This window comes from Acinonyx jubatus, chromosome A2 (assembly GCF_027475565.1).
Source record: "Acinonyx jubatus isolate Ajub_Pintada_27869175 chromosome A2, VMU_Ajub_asm_v1.0, whole genome shotgun sequence".
NCBI lineage: Eukaryota > Metazoa > Chordata > Mammalia > Carnivora > Felidae > Acinonyx > Acinonyx jubatus.
Genome location: NC_069383.1, coordinates 21,876,058 through 21,895,441, shown reverse-complemented (window position 1 = coordinate 21,895,441; position 19,384 = coordinate 21,876,058). Strand labels below are relative to the sequence as shown.

Below are 19,384 nucleotides of genomic sequence, written 5' to 3'. Positions count from 1 at the left end.
TTTAATGAATTTCAACATATTTGCCAAAATAAAGGCCAAGTTTTTCAGAGAAGGAAATATAGCTAAGGAAAAAAAAATCTTTCTATTTGACAGGTGGGATATCCAGTAAAATACCTATAAATTCAGGACATTGTTCTGTGAAATGAAAAAACTGCAGGTTAAATCATATCCCGCAACAATTCCATGTTTTAAGCTCCTATGACATAAAGTTAGTCCTGTCCTGCAATTGCAATGAATATGAGAAAGCAAACCTAACTAGGATTAAGTCTAACTGTCCTGGATTGAACCTCAGTGGGTGTTATAATTAATTTAAAAATCATATCATCTTGAAAATAATTTAATATATTTCTTTTCTGATTGAACTTAAACCATATTAATTAAATCTTATTAATATTTGCCTTCTGAGTGATCCTAGGACTTAGCCAGAAATTATTACCTTTATTTAGAGATGTGAAAACCAACAGGATGTATTAGTTTTCTACTGCTGTGCAGCAAATTACCACAAACTTAGGGGGTTAAGACTACATCTCGTTTGTTAGCTCACAGTTCTGTAGTTCAAGAGTCTGGGTGGGTTTGGTGGGTTCTCTGCTTAGGATCCCACAAGGCAGAAATCAAGGTATTAGGCTAGACTCTTATCTGAAGGCTCTGGGGAAGAATCTGCTTCCAAGCTCATTCAGATTGCTGGCAGAACCCAGTTCCTTGTGACTGGAGCACTGAGGTGCCCGTTTTCCTTCTGGCTGTCAGCCGAGAACCATTCTCTGTTCCTAGAGGCCACACACATTCTTCCTCCCGTGCTCTTCTCTATCTTCAAAGCCGGCACTCACCCTCAAATCTTTTTTTTTTATTTTATTATTTTTTAAATTTACATCCAAGTTAGTTAGCATATAGTGCAACAATGATTTCGGGAGTGGATTCCTTATTACCCCTTCCCCATTTAGCCCATCCCCCCTCCCACAACCCCTCCAGTAACCCTCTGTTTGTTCTCTATATTTATGAGTCTCTTATGCTTTGTCCCCCTCCCTGTTTTTATATTATTTTATATTATTTATATTATTTTGTTTTCCTTCCCTTTCCTTCCCTTCCCTTCCCTTATGTTCATCTGTTCATCTGTTTTGTCTCCTCTGACTCCTCTTTCTCTGACTAATTTCACTTAGCATAATACCCTCCATCCACGTAGTTGCAAATGGCAAGATTTCATTCTTTTTGATTGCCGAGTAATACTCCACTGTGTGTGTGTGTGTGTGTGTGTGTGTGTGTACACCACGTCTTCTTTATCCATTCATCCATCAATGGACATTTGGGCTCTTTCCATACTTTGGCTATTGTGGATAGTGCTGCTATAAACATTGGGGTGCGTGTGTCCTTTCGACACAGCACACCTGTATCCCTTGGATAAATACCTAGTAGTGCAATTGCTGGGTCATAGGGTAGTTCTATTTTTAGTTTTTTGAGGAACCTCCATACTGTTTTCCAGAGTGGCTGCACCAGCTTGCATTCCCATCACCCTCAAATCTTTCTCACATTCAGAATCTTTTTGACTTCCCTCTTCTGGTACCAACTGAGGAAACTATTCTTTTAAAGGGTTCACCTGATTGACCCAGGCCCATCTGGATAGTCCCCATATCTTAAAGTAAACTGATTTAGGACTGTAACTGCATCTGCAAAATCCCTTCAGAGCAGTATCTAGATTAGTGACTGAAGCAGTACCTAGATTAATATTTGACTGAAGTCCAGGAGATGGGATTCTTGGGGAATTATCTTTAGAATCTTGATAACCATAAGGAAATAGAATTACCCAGTTAACCTGAGATGGGGTCTGGAAATACACTCCCGACAGTATTGAATCAAATAATTTAATTATTACTTTATTCCTGTTTTTTTAAATGTGTTTTTGTTTTTTAATGTTCATTTATTTTTGAGACAGAGAGAGACAGAGCATGAACGAGGGAGGGTCAGAGAGAGAGGGAGACACAGAATCTGAAGCAGGCTCCAGGCTCTGAGCCGTCAGCACAGAGCCCGACGCGGGGCTTGAACTCACGGACTGCGAGATCATGACCTGAGCTGAAGTCGGACGCCCAACCAACTGAGCCACCCAGGCACCCCTTTAATGTATTTTTAAAGAAATATATGTGTATGGTTTATTTTTTAATGTATGTATTTTGGAGGTGCACATCGCCACATTTCTTACGGATGTATGATCAAAAATGTTGCCAAGGCTATTTTGGGATATGTTTTGTTTCAGGGGCCTGTGAATGTCCAAGTGTTAAGATGTAGGTGTGAAGTTAGACATGGGTGTGTTGGGGAGGGGGGGGTTGGTGATGGCAGGTGAAGACAGGCAAGAGGCTGAGATTGTGTTAAGTACAGAGGAACAGTTTATTCTTGTTTATGATGTATTCACAGAAGACCTTTGAGGATGAGAATCATTTTGCTTGCTATTTTCTGTTGACAAGTCCAGAAGTTCAAACACCCCGGGATTCTTTGTGTGTAATTTATGAGCAGTATTGGGGAACGTTTCTAAACATAGGGGCATTTTAGAGTATGCTGGATCTCCATCACCAGAATGCTGTATCCCCAGTGTGAAGAGGTTGAACTTCTCAAAGCTTCTGGTGCACAATTTCAATGTGCTATGGCCCGCCAGATGCACGGGATGTCTGGTATGCAGGCTGAGCCCGTGGGCCCAGCCGGCTGCTGATCCAGAAGCCTGGGCTTACAAAAGGTCGCCTCAGGACTGAGAAGGTGTGGAAAGGACTAAAAGGATCATGGAGGGAAATGAATGAAGGCTGCCGATCAATCTCTCCAATTTTAACATTTTACCCAAAGGACAGTCTTACGAAAAGTCTGGTTTTCTGGTGAAGAGAGTACAAACGGTTTTAGCCTTTAGGAAGAACATATACAGAAATATGAAAAACTCACAAAAAGGCAGAAAATTTTAGATGCTAAATATTTCTCTCTTCGTCCAAGAACATTTTGGTTTTCCCCGTCTTGAAATTCTGGCCAAAAAATGGAGGAAAGGAGGACATCGCCCAAATGTTTCTTTTAAATTGTCCCAGAACTTCAGAAAATGGTCAGAAAAGGTAATCACATTATTGGAGCAAAAAGAGAGAAGTCAATGGAGAAGGCATTTAGTAACTGCACTGATAGAGCATGAAGACATGCGGCTTGTTAAGCTTTGGAAAGTAGGACACAGGAGGAAAGAGGCTGTGTGGAAGAAATTAGTATTGCTTATTAATTGTGATGTCTTTAAAGCATAACACATTTTACATCCTTCAACTAACAACGTTATTTTTCTCTGTGAAGGACAACTCTAAGGATGCTGATAATAGTTTACAGATGTTCTTTTATTGCTAAAGTTTCCGCTTAAAAAAAATCTTTCCCCTCATGTATTCATTCACTCGGAAATATTTGATGAGAACCTGCCATGTGCCTTGATCTAGGTGCTAGGAATACAGCTGTGAACAGAACACACAAGGTCTCTCCTGTCATGGAGCTGATATTCTAGTGTGAAGGAGGTGGGAAATAAATAGTTACACTTCATACATGACACATAAAGAGGTAAATAAGATAATGTTAGACAGTGGTAGGTGCAAACATAAAGAAATAAAATAGGGTGAAGTGATGGATGGCCAACCAGTTTGCTGTTTTAGATTGGTGGCCAGAGAAGACCTCTCTGAAGAGATGACATTTGAACAGTGATCTAAATGACAAGGAGGGGCTGGTCGTGAAAAGATCAGAAATGCATAGCACTCTAGATGGAGAAAACAGGTGATTCCAAGGTTCCCAAGACGGTAACAAGTTAGCGTCAGAGGAAGAGAAAGAAACCCTGCATGGTTGGAAGTCAGGGGCAAACAGAAAAGTGGAACAAGATAAAGTTGGACCAGTGAGCAGAACCTAGATCTTCTAGGCATGGAAGGTCAGCGTAATAAATTTGGATTTTAGAGGAGATGGGAAGCCGATGGGAGGTTCTAAACAAGGAAGTGATTGTTTCTATTTCTTTAGGGGGCAGTTGCAGTAATTCAGGTGAACAATGGTAGCTTGAACTAGGATACCAGTGACTAAGGGCGAATAGAGTGGATTAGGGGTACACAGGGGAAGTAGAGTCAACAGAACTATGTGGTATTTTTTTATGGGGGACGTAAGAGAAACAAAGGAATCCAAGCTCTCTCCTCTGTTACTGGCTCAGGCACTGGGCAGATGGTGATGCTATTCAGTGAGACAGGTAGGCTGGGAATAAGAAGTGTGGCAGTCTGTGTCACTTCCCTCTCCAACAGCTGTTCTCTTCCTCCTTGCTAACAGAGCCCTGACTTTGTTGAGGGTGACAATATGTCCAGCTCCAAGTGATGAATCATGATCAGTACAATTCAATTATAATAATCCCATTCTCTTTTGCTAGATACTCAATTTCCCCATCTCCTCTGCAGCCAGGAATGATTCATTTCTGGCTAACGAGACCTAAGAGAAAGCCTCCTGGGGACAGATTTGGCTATCTTGAGCACCATCACGATGCCTGGAGTCACAGCAGCCATCTTGTGACTACAAAATAAAAGACAGGATAATTAAAGGCCAACATGTTAAGGATAGTGACAGGAAAAAAGAGAAACTACCTAGATCCTTGATGGTGTAGTTGAGCAGCTGAATTAATACCAGAAATAATCTATTTCCAGACATCTCTTTATGAAAAAAGTAAAACTCTATTTAAGCCTCTTGGGGTTGTTTGATTCAAGAAGATTAAGAGAAAGCATCAAGACTTCTCTTTTGGCCATACTCAGTTTGAGATGCCTATTAGATATCCATGTGGAAGTGACTGTCTAAATTATTCCCTTCAACATTGGAAAAAAAATATTTCTAGGTATTTTTATCTTTTCATATTGCTATAAAACAAGAAAATGTGAAAAAATAATTACAAAAGTGAACAAAGTTGCAATGACCATGAGGGAGTTCAAATCAGAGGCTGACATCAGTACATGAAACTGACTTCCCTAGTACTGGCAGGTTAGCAAGGTTGAAGTTATTAAAACTGGAAAGCTGGGGCAATGAAGAAAGCTCAGTCTGAGGACAAGTTAGGTCTCTGTATTTCCCAGTACTTTCCATCACCTTGGTGGGGAAACACTGTTCTAGACTAGAGTAGTATTTCTATTAAGATACCTTCTCACCTACGTATCACAGTGTTCATGCATTGCTTTATTTCTTCTTTTGACATATCACAAATAACCTAATGAAAATTCCCTCGCTAACTTACCCGGGGAACCTAAAGTAGGCCAAATTGAGCTTTTAGCACAGTTTCTGGTTGCTGATAAAAATCAGTATCTACAAACCCAATTGCACCTATTTCCATTAGAGCTATCACCCAAAACTAGATCACCAGCTTTGTAGATTGAAAGCTTGCCAGCCCACATATGTTTTTTCTCTTAAACACTTTATTGTATGCTGGATGGTTTAGACTCCATCTATAGAAAAGAACAGTATTTTTTTTTTGCCAGCAGCCTATCAGAAATAGCTATTGATTTTGTGTGTGTGGACAAGTAACTGAGTCTGCAAAATTGACTTCTCAAGATAAGTGTCTTGTATTCTGCCCATACCGTGAGTCTCTGTCCTCCTGAGGTTAATTGGCTCATCATATTCCATTTCCATGTTCTCTAGTTCATCACTATGCTTGGGATTTTTGCCCCTACACCTTTCACTTTGTTTTCCCATAATTTATTACAACCCACATTTTTTTAAACAGTTTTGGATCTGCATTAATTTTTAAGTCCCCGGAGGAACACTATGTTCCCAAACATTATGTTCTGCACTCTCATGCTCATACCACTTCGGGTAGTGCCAGACACCTCCTGGGATCTCAAGAAATGTTGTTTCTTTTTAAAAGATAGGCGATTACTATGGGCTGCCCATAAAATATCTTTCTCAGTTGAGTTACTGAGTTTGTTGGTCTCACTTCATCGCTATTAAAGCACAGGTGAATGGTGACTGGTCTTACTGGAGTGTTGGGAAAAAAATGATGAGAAGCATCAGGAATGGGAAGGGCTTTCTTTCAAAATATGAAATGTTAGGGAGATGATAGTGTCATTCTTACCAAGCAGGCTTCAGCTCAAGTGGAGCTCACTCCACGGATAGATGCTGTTCATCAATATTGAAAAGAATGGCTGTCCAGCAGGATCCCCTTCTGCTGGTGGGATCTACTGCAGACAGAACTTCTTTTCAAAGATTCCAAAGATCTGCTATACCCACAAATTCCGTCTTCTCTCAGCTTCTCAGCTGTATCTAGAACACTTCAATGCTTTTCTACATTGCAGATTTGAACCTCCCTCTGGATTCTTCTAAAGTTGTTTGAAGCAGAGGAATAGGACCATGGACAGAGGAGTAGCCTTCCAATCCCTGATGCAGCAGGAAAGTGAACTCTTCCTGCCAAGAATCCCGGAGAGGGGTCTTTAAATGAATAAACTCATCTTTATTCAAGGGTCACTTTCTCCTTCTCTAATTTCCCTTTGGAGTGGCACAGTTTCTTCTGGAAACATTGGCTCCCTCTACCAACTCTATGCTCCTGAAACACAAACAGAATAGTCATTTCTTGCAGAGGCAGCTCTTAAAATACTTTAAAATACTTTCATCATAAAATATTTCAAACAGACAGAAAAATATAGAAAATAGTTTACCAAACATCTGTGCATAAAACACTCAACAGATCTTAATGTCTGCTTATTTGCTTTAGGGGTTTTGTTTGTTTGTTTGCTATAAAAAGTCTTACAAGTAGTTTAAACCCATTATCCACTCCCGATCTCATTCATTTCTCTATTTTCCCTCCTTTCCTCTTTTCTGAAAAGTAATCACTACCTGGAAGTTCCTATAAATCATTCCCATGCATGTTTTTTATACTTTTATATTATATGTATATATTCATAAACAATATATAGTATGCTTTGTATTTGTAAATTGTAAAGGAATACTATATCACCCTGTACATAATATTCTGCAATGCATTTTTAATCATTGTTACTTAAAAAAAATTTTTTTTAATGTTTATTTATTTTTAAGAGAGAGAGACAGAGCAAGAGCTGGGGAGGGGCAGAGGGAGATACAGAATCTGAAGCAAGCTCCAGGTTCTGAGCTGTTAGCATAGAGCCCGACGCGGGGCTCAAACTCCTAAACCGTGAGATCATGACCTGAGCTGGAGTTGGATACCCAACTGACCGAGCTACCCAGGTGTCCCTAGTCATCGTTTCTTTTTAGATTGATTCACATTGTAACCTGAAGAACTAATTCATTAAATATACCTGTTGTATATTATTCCCTTGTTTGAAATACACAAATTACTTATCCACTTCCTGCATTATGGATGTGTGAATTGTTTTCAGTGTGTTGTTATTTGCTATAATAAACAATACTGCAATTAACATTTAAATACCTATCGCCTGGTGCACACCATGTGACAGTTTTTCTAGGCCACAGGTTCTCAACCTTGGTGTTATTGACATTTTGGACTGAATAACTCTTTGCTGTGGAGTAGGATATTTAGCAGCACTGCTCACCTCTACCCCAAAGGTACCAGTAGCACCCCACCCCCACGCAGGTGTGACAACCGAAAATGTCTGCAAATATTGCCAAATATTTCCCAGGAGGCAAAATCACCCTGGTTGAGAACCACTAATCTAGAGAACAGAGAAACTGCTGGGTCTTAGGATTTATATAAATACATATCACCACTTTGCTTTCTAAGTGTCCTGTTTCTCCACATCTTACTAATTTTTGGTATTTTCAAATGTTAAAATGTTTGCCTATTTATAGTTATGAAATGGTAACTTTTTATTATTTAATATTGTTTTCCCTTCATTTCTAGTGAGACTGAACATCTTGTATATCTATTGGCCATTAGGATTTCTTTTCTGTGAATTGCTTATTTATATTCTTTGTCAATTTTTCTTTCTAGTTGTTTCTTTTTCTTATTGCTTTGCAGTTCTTTATAATTTTTGAACATGAATATCTCGGTTGTTGTATGTCTGAAAAAATATCTTCTCTCTTTGTTGATGATATATTTTTATTTTGAGGTAGCAAAATTATTCACCTTTTCCTTGATGATTTTATTCTTTTGTGCTTTATTTAATAAGTTCTTCCTATCACAAGGGTATAAATATAATCTCTTATATTTTTCCTAGAGGTATAAAATTTGACTATTCAAATTTAGGTCTTTAAACCAACTTAAAATCTTGTAATGTGAAATAGAAAAAATATGTATAAAGATTCCAACACATATTTATTAACTAACTCGTTTTTTAATCCAGGTTTGTTATGCTGCCTCTGGTTTTAAATTTTAGTTATTTGGGGGCAGCAACTGGGTGGCTCAATCAGTTAAATGTCCAACTCTTGATTTTTGGCTCATGTCATGATCTCACAGTTCGTGGGTTCGAGTCCCTGCTTGGGCTCCACACTGACAGTGCAGAGCCTGCTTGGGATTCTCTCTCTCTCTCTCTCTCTCTCTTTCTCTGCCCTTCCCCCACTCAAACATTCTCTCTCAAAATAAATAAATAAACTTAAAAAAGAAAGAAACCTGTGTGGAATTGTGTTAGAGTAGAGATAGGATAGGTAAGTTTTCTTCTCACTTAAAAACGTACAAAAGAAGACGACTTGCCCTTCCTATCTTTGTACAGAGTTGGAGGAGAAAGTGATGGCTGAAACAGTGGCAGCCATCTTGCCACCCTGAGAGGACAAGCTAGAGCCTAGCACACTGAGAATGGCTAGGCAGGGAGATGAAAAGTCCTTAGGTCTCGGAGGTGTCATTGTGCTGCTGAATTAGCCAATACTGAAACCGCCTACCACTGGACATCCTGTGACGTGAAATAATAAACCTGTTATTGTTTAAGCCACTTTAAGTTGTATATTCCCTCACTTGTTGCCAAAGACATTTCCACCTACTATAATTAGTTTTGACCTTTACTGTTTTACATGAACTCAGTGACCATTGTTGCGTGTTACCTAATCAGGTTGGGATTTTAAAAATTGGGTTTGCACTGAAATCAAACATTAACTTTAGAAGAAATGTCTTCTTCATTTTAATGAATATTCCAATTCATGAGTATGCTCTATGTCTCCATGTATTAAATCTCAGTTAATTTGTTCCATAAAAAATCACTATACATAGGGTGCCTGGGTGGCTCAGTCAGTTAAATGTCGTACTTTGACTCAGGTCATGACCTCACAGTTTTTGAGTTTAAGCCCACGTCGAGCTCTACGCTGACCGCTCAGAGCCTGCAGCCTGCTTCAGATTCTGTGTCACCCTCTCTCTCTGCCCCTCCCCTGCTTGTGCTCTGTCCCTCTCTCTCAAAAATAAATAAACATTAAAAAAATTTTTTTTTAATTTTTATACATAATGTCAACATTGTATTTATAGATAAAAATCCACGTCTGTATTACATTTATTCCTAGGTACTTCCTCGCTTATTGCTATTAAAACTATTAAAACTGGCTTCTTAAATATCGTAGGTGATAAATACTGAGATATAGGATTGCAATTGAATTTTATTTCTTCATCTTATACCCTGCAGCTTTGCTGAGTTGTCTTTGTAGTTCTAATATTTTTTCAGTATGGTCTGTTTGGTTATCCTTATAGACAATCATATTACCCAGTTAAAGAGAGCTTGTCTTTTCTTTTCCCATACTGTGGTAATAGAGATGCCAGTCATGAGGGCTCTATGCCCTTCCTTGTCTTCCTGCCAGACCATTCCCTCACATAAGGCCCATCTTCAGGCAGTGGCGAGGTTTTTTTTTTAGCCTCTTTAATAAGGGACTTTGTGTTGGGGAGGGGGGCGGTTCTCAGTCTAGCCCCTGTTTGGGGGTGGTTTTTTCTTTTTTGGTTGTTGCTATTGTTTTAAAGTTTATTTATTTATTTATTTTTGAGAGAGAGAAAGAATGCAAGTGCATGAGTTCACATGAGCAGGGGAGGGGCAGAGAGAGAGGAAGAGAGAGAGAATCCTGAGCAGGCTTTGCACTGTCAGCACAGAGTCTGACACAGGGCTTGATCCCATGAATCCTGAGATCATGACCTGAGCAGAAATCAAAAGCAGGTTACTCAACTGACTGAGCCACCCAGATGCCCCTAGCCCCTGTTTTGAAACTACCATTAGATGGGGCGGCTGGGTGGTTCAGTCCATTGGGCATCCGACTTTGGCTCAGGTCATGATCTCGCATCTTGTGAGTTCGGGCCCTGTGCTGGGCTCTGTGCTGACCGCTCGGAGCCTGGAGCCTGCTTCGGGTTCTGTGTCTCTCTCTCTCTGTCCCTTCCCAGCCAACACTCTGTGTCTCTCTTTCTCTCTCTCTCTCAAAACTAAATAAACATTAAAAATTTTTTAAAAGAAAGAAAGAAAGAAACTACCATTGGTAGTTTCCAACAGAAAACCTGGTTCTGGCTGGTTGCGGTTCTGGCTCCCACACACTTTCCTCACTTTTAGTCTCCCTAACCCTGTAGAGATCCCATTCCAGCCTCCTCTGCCTCAGACCTGGAGCCCAACAGGCCCATGTCTTCAGTCTCATTTACTGCTCTGCATGCCTAGTTCCTAGAAGATTTTACCTTTTGGGCCAACTGTTACTTTTAATCTTTCTCTTTTATATTTTACTTTATGGGTTTACTTATTTATTTTTCAATATTTTTTTTTAATGTTTATTTATTTTTGAGGGAGAGAGAGACAGAGCATGAACAGGGGAGGGACAGAGAGAGAGGGAGGCACAGAATCCGAAGCAGGCTCCAGGCTCTGAGCTGGCAGCACAGAGCCCAAAGCAGGGCTTGAACTCATGGACCCTGAGATCATGACCTGAGCTGAAGTCAGACACTCAACCGACTGAGCCACCCAGGCGCCCTTCTCTTTTATATTTTAAAGACCATTCTTTGTGTTTAGAGCTGAGAAAGTCCCTCCAAGGTTAATGTACAATAATGCTTCCTTGACCAGAAATCATGATTCCAAACGTCTATTTTGTAAAGAATTACAGAACTAGCTTCTACCCCTGCTGATACCACACGTAGCAATTATTATCAAATATAATACTACCCAGAATTTTCAGTGTCCTTCACCCCCTCATGGTTTGTGAATGCTATAGTGTCTGTGTTCCTCAACTGAGTATGGGAAATGGGGATTAAATACTATTTTCTACACCTGAGAAAACTGAGGTTTCTTGCTTAATTGTGGCCAAGAAGAACCAGACAGAATTGCAAGACTGTGAGTTTCTCCAAAGGGAGGGCTGTGCCTTGTTCATCTTGTACCTCAGACAAAATGACGCTCAATGAAAATGTTTGAGCTGAGCAAACTCAACCCTAGGCCCATGCCTAGCTTTATTCCACAGGATGTCTCATGATTTGAGGAGACTCCTTAATATCTAGGCAATGCTGACTTAAAAAGGGAGGAAAGGAAGGACAAGAATAAGAGCAACAATAGCTGATTTTAAGCAAAGTGAATGAAAAGGAATTGTCAATGGCATTTCATCTAGAAAGTGAATTTTGATTGAGATTTAGATTTTTATACTAACCTCCTTGTATAAACTAGCTTAGTATGTAAATATAATCAAAATAGCATTCATTAAAATTGCAAAACTTATTTATTAAAATATGTAAAACAGCCAGCTGCAGCAGTAGTGATTAAGAAGTATAAAAATAAATTATTTTGCCAACAAGTATTTACTGCGTTCCTACTACGTGCCAGCATCGTATAGGGAGTTGGAATACAAAGATAAATGACACAGTCCTCACAGCTAACCATATAGTTAGGCCAAGTGATGGGCAAATAAATAATCCAAATATGATGGGATAAGCTCCCTAAAAGAGTGTTAGTTCAGGGGCACCTGGGTGGCTCAGTCAGCCAAGCGTCCCACTTCGGCTCAGGTCATGATCTCACGGTTCGTGGTTCGAGCCCCACATTGGGCTCAGTGCTGACACCTCAGAGCCTGGAGCCTGCTTCGGTTTGTGTCTCCCTCTCTCTCTGCCCCTCCCCTGCTCATGCTCTGTCTGTCTCTCTCCCAAAAATGAATAAAGATTAAAAAAATTTTTTTTTAAAGAGCATTAGTTCAAAGAGATATTTGTACACCTGTGTTCACAGTGGCATTATCCATAGTAGCCCAGAAGTAGAAGCAACCCAAACGTCCATCAACAGATGAGTGAATAAACAAAATGTGTCATGTGCATACAGTGGATTATTAGGGTTTAAAAAGCAACAAAATTCTGATACATGCTATAACATGGAACTTTGAGGATATACTGAGTGAAATAAACCAGTTACAAAAACAGAAATACTATATGATTCCACTTACAAGATGTACCTAGAATAGTCAAATTAATAAAAACAGAAAGTAAAATGGTGGTGACTCAGACCTTAGGGTGAGGGGTAGTTGGCAGGGGGGGGATTGCAGGGAGGGAGTTCTTTAATGAGCATTGAGTTCAGTTTTTCAAGATGGAAACATTCTAGAGATTGGATGCACAACAGTGTAAATATGATTAACACTATTGAACTTTGCACTTAACAATGGTTAAGGTAGTTGGGGCACCTGGGTAGCTCAGTCGGTTGAGTGTCCAACTTCCGCTCAGGTCATGATCTCATGGTCTGTGAGTTTCAGTCCTGCATCAGACTCTCCGCTGTTAGCGAGGACCCTGCTTTGGATCCTCTGTCTCCCCCACTCCCCCACCTCCCGTACCTCCTCTGCTCTGCTCGTGCTCTCTCTCTCAAAAATAAATACACACTTAAAAAATTGTTAAGGTGGTAAATTTTATGTTACGTGCAATTTACTACATTTTTGTTTAAAGTCTAAAAAAGTATTAGCTTCATGAGGGTAGGGGCCTGTTTTGTATGCTCTTAAATTTCTAGCATCTAACAGAACGCCTGATGCATAGTAGGCTCTTAAATATTTGACCTTCCTCTGGCTTCTCCTCCCCATCCAACATCCTACGCAACACGGCAAAGGCCAGGTCCTCTGTGAGCCAATTCAGCAAACAAAGGCACTTCTCTCCTTAGGGCCCCGAAGGGGAAGAATTTCAAATATTTGTGATTTGATATTTGTCCTGGTCACACCAACCATTCTTTACTTCTCAATTATGCTTATCTGAGCTCTTTGGCATTTAAATTTCCTAAAGATAGATACTGTTTCTACTTCCCAAAACAGAATTGTGATGGACTTTGTTAAGAAAAAAAAAAAAAAAAACGTGGAAAGATGTCTGTGAAATGAAATCATTATTAGGCCAATGTACAAACCGGCACTGGAGCCTCGCTTGCAGGGCACGGGAGGAAGGATGAGGTAATTAGCATATATTTGTAGAGTTCTGCTGCTTGTTCCCCCCCCCTTCACTGGCTCCATCTGATTCCAGTTGCTTAGTTTATTCTTTTGTGTTTGTTTTTTTTTTCACTTGGTCAAAAATAGAGAGACCCAAAAAAAAAAAAAAAAGTTTCCTTGAACTTTTTGCAGCTTTTCTTTTTTCCTCATGTATTTGGTTTCCCATTTGCCATGATCCTTCTTCCTGCCACCTGCTTCTTTCTCTGCTTTTCCTACCTTTCCCAATGAGGGCTTTTCCCTGCGTTCTATAACCCTGGCTTTGTGCCTGGTACCCATGAAGGACAGGTGAGTGTGGTATTTAGTTACAGCACAAACACGGAGCCTGCCCGAGGGCCTGAGGGATTTGCATCAAGGAATTTCCCGTTTCTGGCCTGGGCACCGGACAGCGCTCCCTGTTGTTGGTGCTGACTTTACCTCGGCCCTGGGCATGCATGTTGCGAGGCTTCAAGCGTAGAACAGAAGTGCCATGGGTAATGCTGGAAAAGAAGCCCGGAGGAGAAAGTCTTCAGGGTATCTTTCTTCTGTCTCCTCAAGCTAGTAGGGTGGAAAAAAGTGCAGACTAGAGTCACCCCAGACCTTCTTGGAGACAGGGTCAATCATAGAACCAAGTGAGGTTTCCAGGCCTGGAGGGTTGATCATGTTACTTTTAAAATGCAATCGTTACAGGCGCTTGGGTGGCTCAGTCGGTTAAGTGTCCAACTTCAGCTCAGGTCATGATCTCGCGGTCTGTGAGTTCAATCCCCGTGTTGGGCTCTGTGCTGACAGCTCAGAACCTGCAGCCTGCTTCAGATTCTGTGTCTCCCTCTCTCTCTGCCTCACACTGTTTCTCTCTCTCTCTCAAAAATAAAATAAACATTTTAAAAAAACCCTGAAAATGCAATGTTTACATAGCTGTTGCTGTGATAGACACTATTTGAAGTGCTTTTCAATATTAACTCATTTAACCCTTTCAATATTAACTCATTTAAGCCCCACAACAACCCTGTGAACTGGGAACTGCTATTGCCTGAATTTTATGGATGAGGAAACTGAGGCTCGGAGAGGTTAAGCGATTTGCTCAAGGTCCCAAAGCTAATAAGTGGTAGCATCAGGATCTGAATCCAGACAGCCTGGTTCCTGAATCCATGCTTTTAGCCACCATATAGGTAACATACCCTCGCTTTTTGAAAGTATACATTACACCACTTCCCTTTTACAGAAGACCTACATTAGTACTTGTTTTTGCTAACCAAAAGAAATCCGAAGAGGATTTTTGCTTTTACGCAGAAAAGCCCAGCAGGTTTCAGTGCGTTTGTTTTGTGCGGAGCTCGACCAGAGGCAGTGCACGCCCTGAGCAGCGTGAGTGGCCCCGCCAAGCTCCTTCCCCACGAAGTACACCCAGCATCTCCGCATCGAGCCACCAGAGCTGTGAACTGGGTCTGGGAGCATCTGTGTTTTATCTCAATTTATTTTGTGCACCTGTTAGCAAGATGTGTCCTGAGGTATCAGGAAAAGCCTAAGAGGGGTTATTTCTTATAAATTGATGGTAATAGCTGCTTTGCTTTATGCCATTTCAGCTTATGAAAGGATTTGTAGGAATGCTCCACTTTCGTATTGTGGGCGGCACCTGCACTATACTGCCTCTCTATTTATGTCCAGTCTCCCAGGATTTCCTTTGGAGATGTCATGACCGATTTTATAGAATATCTTCTCCCAGGTATAACACCCTCTGGGAGGAGCTGGGCAATGTGTGTATCCCTCTGAAATTTCTGCACAGATCTTGGGATACCTGCCAGCAATCACGTGTTCACAGGCTCCATCCTGCAGGAGACATAAGAACCAGACCTCCTCCCTTTCCTCTGGAGATCAGGGCATAAGAAAGCAATCTGCACTCATACAAACTCTGAGAAAGAAAAATTTTAGCATATGTTTACTAAAGATAAAATGTCATGGGGCACCTAGGTGGCTCAGTCGGTTAAGTGTCCAACTCTTGATTTCGGCTCAGGTCATGATCTCACAGTCGGCGGGATCGAGCCCCATGTCGGGCTCTGTGCCGGCAGCGTGGAGCTTGCTTGGGATTCTCTCTCTGTCCCTCCCCTGCTTACATGGGTGCACGCGCTCATGCACACACTCTCTCCCAAAATAAATAAATAAATTTAAAAAATATATGTCATACTATGTCACACCTTGTATAAAGTGCTTACCTCCCAACCCCCATAAGCGGTGATATTACCCTGGGATCTGTTCCCAGTTGGGGTGAGTTCTCGGGGAGCTGTCCCCACCTTCTCTACCCAGACCCTTGTGAACAGCATCATGAATTTTTTAGATGGTTGGCTGGACTTGGGAGTGATGTTCAGAGCTATAGCACAGATCTTCCGGTGAGTGTAACAAACTGGTCTGGAGAGAAGCCCATGACTTTGGCCTCTTTGCCCTGGAAGACCATGCTGTGGCCCTGAATATCTGCAGATCCTCTGACCTTCCCTATCTCCCTCTGGCTGTGCCCCAAATGGCTTTCCCTGGTAAAAGCTGGATTCGCAGAGAAGGAAGCTTCACAGGAAGTTAGCATGAGTTTGGCTTTCTGCTGTCCTCATGAACTCTGACCTATGTTGAAGGACTGGGTCTCGTTGTTGCACAGAGACTTGTCTCTGGCCTCTTCCATGACTACTACGAGCTTCCCACCCATAGATCCAGGGCCTCTGCCCATTCTCCATCTCCAAAATGTGTGTCCTGAATCTTCCTCCTATTGAGCCCTAGTTCTAATCTGACTGGACCTGGCTAGAAAATGAATCCCTATTAACAAATTAGCTGGTAACATCTGAGGCAGGGGCTCTCCTCTACATATTGCATTTGTATCTTAATAGGAATACTCAAAACCAAAAAGTTAAAAAAAAAAGATTGAGTATCTAAGGGTGGAATGTCAGACTCCTTTACACAGAGATCTGGGGGGGCTGATGTCCCATAGGTCTCCCCACATTTGTATATGCACCTAAAACTGGCCCTCATGTCAATATCAGGTCCACGGACATCCTCAAATCCAGAATAAAAACATTTACTTTGCAGCAACAACTATCTCTCTTTGAGTGTGTTCTTAGGATTCTCCAGATCCTAGGACCCAGAACAGGGCATGTGAGGGAGTTCAGTTTATTGGCAATTGGAGCACAGTCCTTTGTCAAGTGGGGTATTTCCTCTGACATCACTGGACTGCTTGTCAGCTCCAGAGTAGGTCTTTGCCAGGAAAACCTGAATTGAAGAGGAGGCTTGGCCTTGGGGAAGCGAGCCTGTGTCCTGGTGGGCTGGGTGCCTCTATCAGAGGCACTGACTCCCTGAGGGGAGGGAATCCAAGAGGGAAAAAAAAAAAAAGGTGTAAACAGTGGAGCTAAAGCAGCTGGCTCTGCCCGGGTGGCACTTTTGAACTGGTGGAACAGTGACAGCCCCAGTCCCGCCTATACCATCAGAAGCTGTGGGTCTTCCGTGCCCACCCTGCCTGTCTTCTCCCACCCACTCCTTCCCCCTTCCCTCCCTGTTCCCATGAAAACCAACCTAGGTGACACCTGTTTCCAAAACCTTTGTACTTCTTCTTTGATCCCTTCCCTCAAAATATTCTCAACCTTCCCTCCTCCAATGCCAGACTGTTGGCATCTGTCTCCCGTCTTGTGCAGCCTGCGATCCCTGGCTAACCATGGTTTTATAATTGTCTCTGGTTAAAGTTTAAATAGATGGGTTTCAGCCCGAGAGAAAAGTGTAAACAAGCCCTTTCTGCAGTCCTTCAGAACTGCTGACTTCCAGTGCTTTTGAATTCTGTGCTACGAAATTCATTCAGCTCCGCCCTAACCAAAGAACTGAGAGCCACCACTGGGCTTTCTGAGATGTGAGAGCCACTCTGAAACCTTTGAGAGGCTTTTAGATAATCTGCACTTTTCTTTTTAACTCAATTAAGCCATCAGGATCCAATTCCTACTCTAGGATGTGTGTCTGGTGTATCAGAGAGAGAACGGTGAAGCAATCTTCATTGGCTGGCCGCTGAAGAAAGAAAGGAAGTGAAAGGAATTGTCATTTCCTTGCTGGAATTTTTTTTGGGGGGGGGGAGGGAGGAGGGGATTGTATGTGTTGCCCCAGGTTTTCGAGTTGATGAGGTTGTCTTAGGAATCATGAGAATGGGATTGTTCTTGGCCCGTGTGGAAGAAAGAGGGCGGCTCGGGTCTGAGCTAATGATTCAGGCATATATCCACTTCATTTGGTGTGTTTCTTCAGAAGTAAGCAGGCCATTGTTTTGAGTCTTGGTTAAGAATATTGATTTTCTATATTCAATTTTGTGTACTTTGTGTACTTGTGATCTGGTGTCAGGATGAATTCAGCAATACTTTTGGATGATTTTGTCAAGGATTTGATTGGAACCTTGCCTTCCCCCTACTCAAAAACCTTCAATAATTCCCCATTTCAGTTTCAGGCTCCTATTCAGAGCCTTCCATGGCCTGGCTCCAACCCACCTTCACCTTCCACTATTCCAACCATGCACTGACTTTCCCTGAACTTTCCCTGAACTTTCCTGAACTTTCCACCCAGCTCCTGTAACATGTTCCCTCACTCTGCAGTGTCCCCAAACCTGCTGTGCCTTCCCCCCACCTCCTCAGAGTCTTTTCAAAATGACACCTTCCGGTGTTCTGTGAACTTTCCCTGCTCTCCTTGCACAACCAAGCCAATCACTCCTTCCCTCAGTTCTGACTGTCCCCTTCACAGCAGCCCTTATTTCATCATCTAATGTTCAGCCTATATTGGGTACCAGCTTCCTACACCAGCTACGTAGCTCCTTGAGTAGAGAACAGTCCATTGCAACCTCCCTTACTGCCCTGCCTTGTAGGTGGCTCATTGTCAGTGTACAAAAATATTCAATCTTTGGGGAGCCTGGGTAGCTCAGTGGGTTAAGCATCTGACTCTTGGTTTCAGCTCAGGTCATAATCTCATGGTTCGTGGGTTTGAGCCCCACATTGGGCTTGTCACTGGCAATGCAGAGCCTGCTTAGGATTCTCTCTCTCCTTCTCATTCTTCCCCTCCCCAACTCATGCTCTCTCAAAATAAATATATAAATATATATATATATATATATATATATATATATTCAATCTTTATTTTTCAACCTCTCTGAAAACTTGATGTCGATATTGTTAAAACAGCTCTTGAGAGGACCCAAGAGGAATGAAGAAAAGACTCTGGGGCCAGACAGATTTGAGTTCGAATCTAAGCTCGGTTGAGTATTAGTACCAAGATGGCTTCCTTTCCAAGCCTCATTGTCTTCATTTGTAAGATGAAGACAGTAAGGTCTCTTTATGGGTTTTTGGGAGAATGAAAATGAGATAATGCAAGTTATGAACGTAACACAGTCTGTCTTATCCTTACCATCCCTTGATGCTAAAACATTTTAAATGTTGAAACATCTTACTCTGGGATATGAATTGCATCAGTCAATTTAATAGATACGCGCCACATTTTCCTGTTGCTAATACAATCTTCCTTGATACAACAGTTTCCTCTCACTCCCGCTTGTGAGTTTTTCAAAGGCTTACCTGGCAAGCAGGATCGGACTTACCTATTTATTGGTTACCTGAAGAAATCCCAGTGATAGGGAAGATGACCAGGCAGCTGCTCTGTTTTTTGCTGAGTTATTTTCACATGTTTGGGGGCGGGGGGGGGGGGGGCATCCTCACACCATCACAGTGGGCTCTTCATTTCCAATGTTAACTTCAAAGAGGAGAAAAGACACCTGTTAGGACACTATTCTCTGTCCCCCTCCACCAAAAGTCAATTGCTACTTTCACCCATGGGAGGGGAGCAGTGAATTCCATTCATCCATCCAACATTTATTGAGCACCTGTTATGTGCCAAGATGCTAAGACACTAAGATACTAAGATGAATCAGGCAAGGTGTACGCCTTTAAAAGTTTGGATCTAACGTGGGGGGGGGGGGGGGAGGGGAGATAAGCACCTAAATGAAATAACAATGTTAAAGGTATAGAAGGGCCAGGCAGCCTATCAGGAAAAGCTTCAGAAAGAGATTATTATGCTTGAGCTGAGTCTTGAAATATCAGTACGTGGTTGTCAACAATGCGGGCAA

General features: G+C 41.7%; 1 protein-coding gene and 1 long non-coding RNA gene across 5 annotated transcripts in view; one reads left to right on the top strand and one right to left on the bottom strand.

Moving 5' to 3' along the window:
• Nucleotides 1-19,384, top strand: part of MKLN1 (muskelin 1) — a 372,917-nt gene that overhangs the window by 74,202 nt on the left and 279,331 nt on the right. The window lies entirely within an intron of this gene.
• The window catches only part of LOC113604158 (uncharacterized), a 42,916-nt gene that overhangs the window by 22,947 nt on the left and 585 nt on the right, over nt 1-19,384 (bottom strand). The window contains exons 2-4 of one of the 4 annotated variants that reach the window (XR_008296636.1): nt 18,860-19,011; nt 6,071-13,830; nt 1,739-4,530 (exon numbers count right to left, since the gene is read on the bottom strand). This is a non-coding gene — a long non-coding RNA (uncharacterized LOC113604158). The other 3 variants (XR_008296634.1, XR_008296635.1, XR_008296637.1) reach the window with 3 other exon arrangements.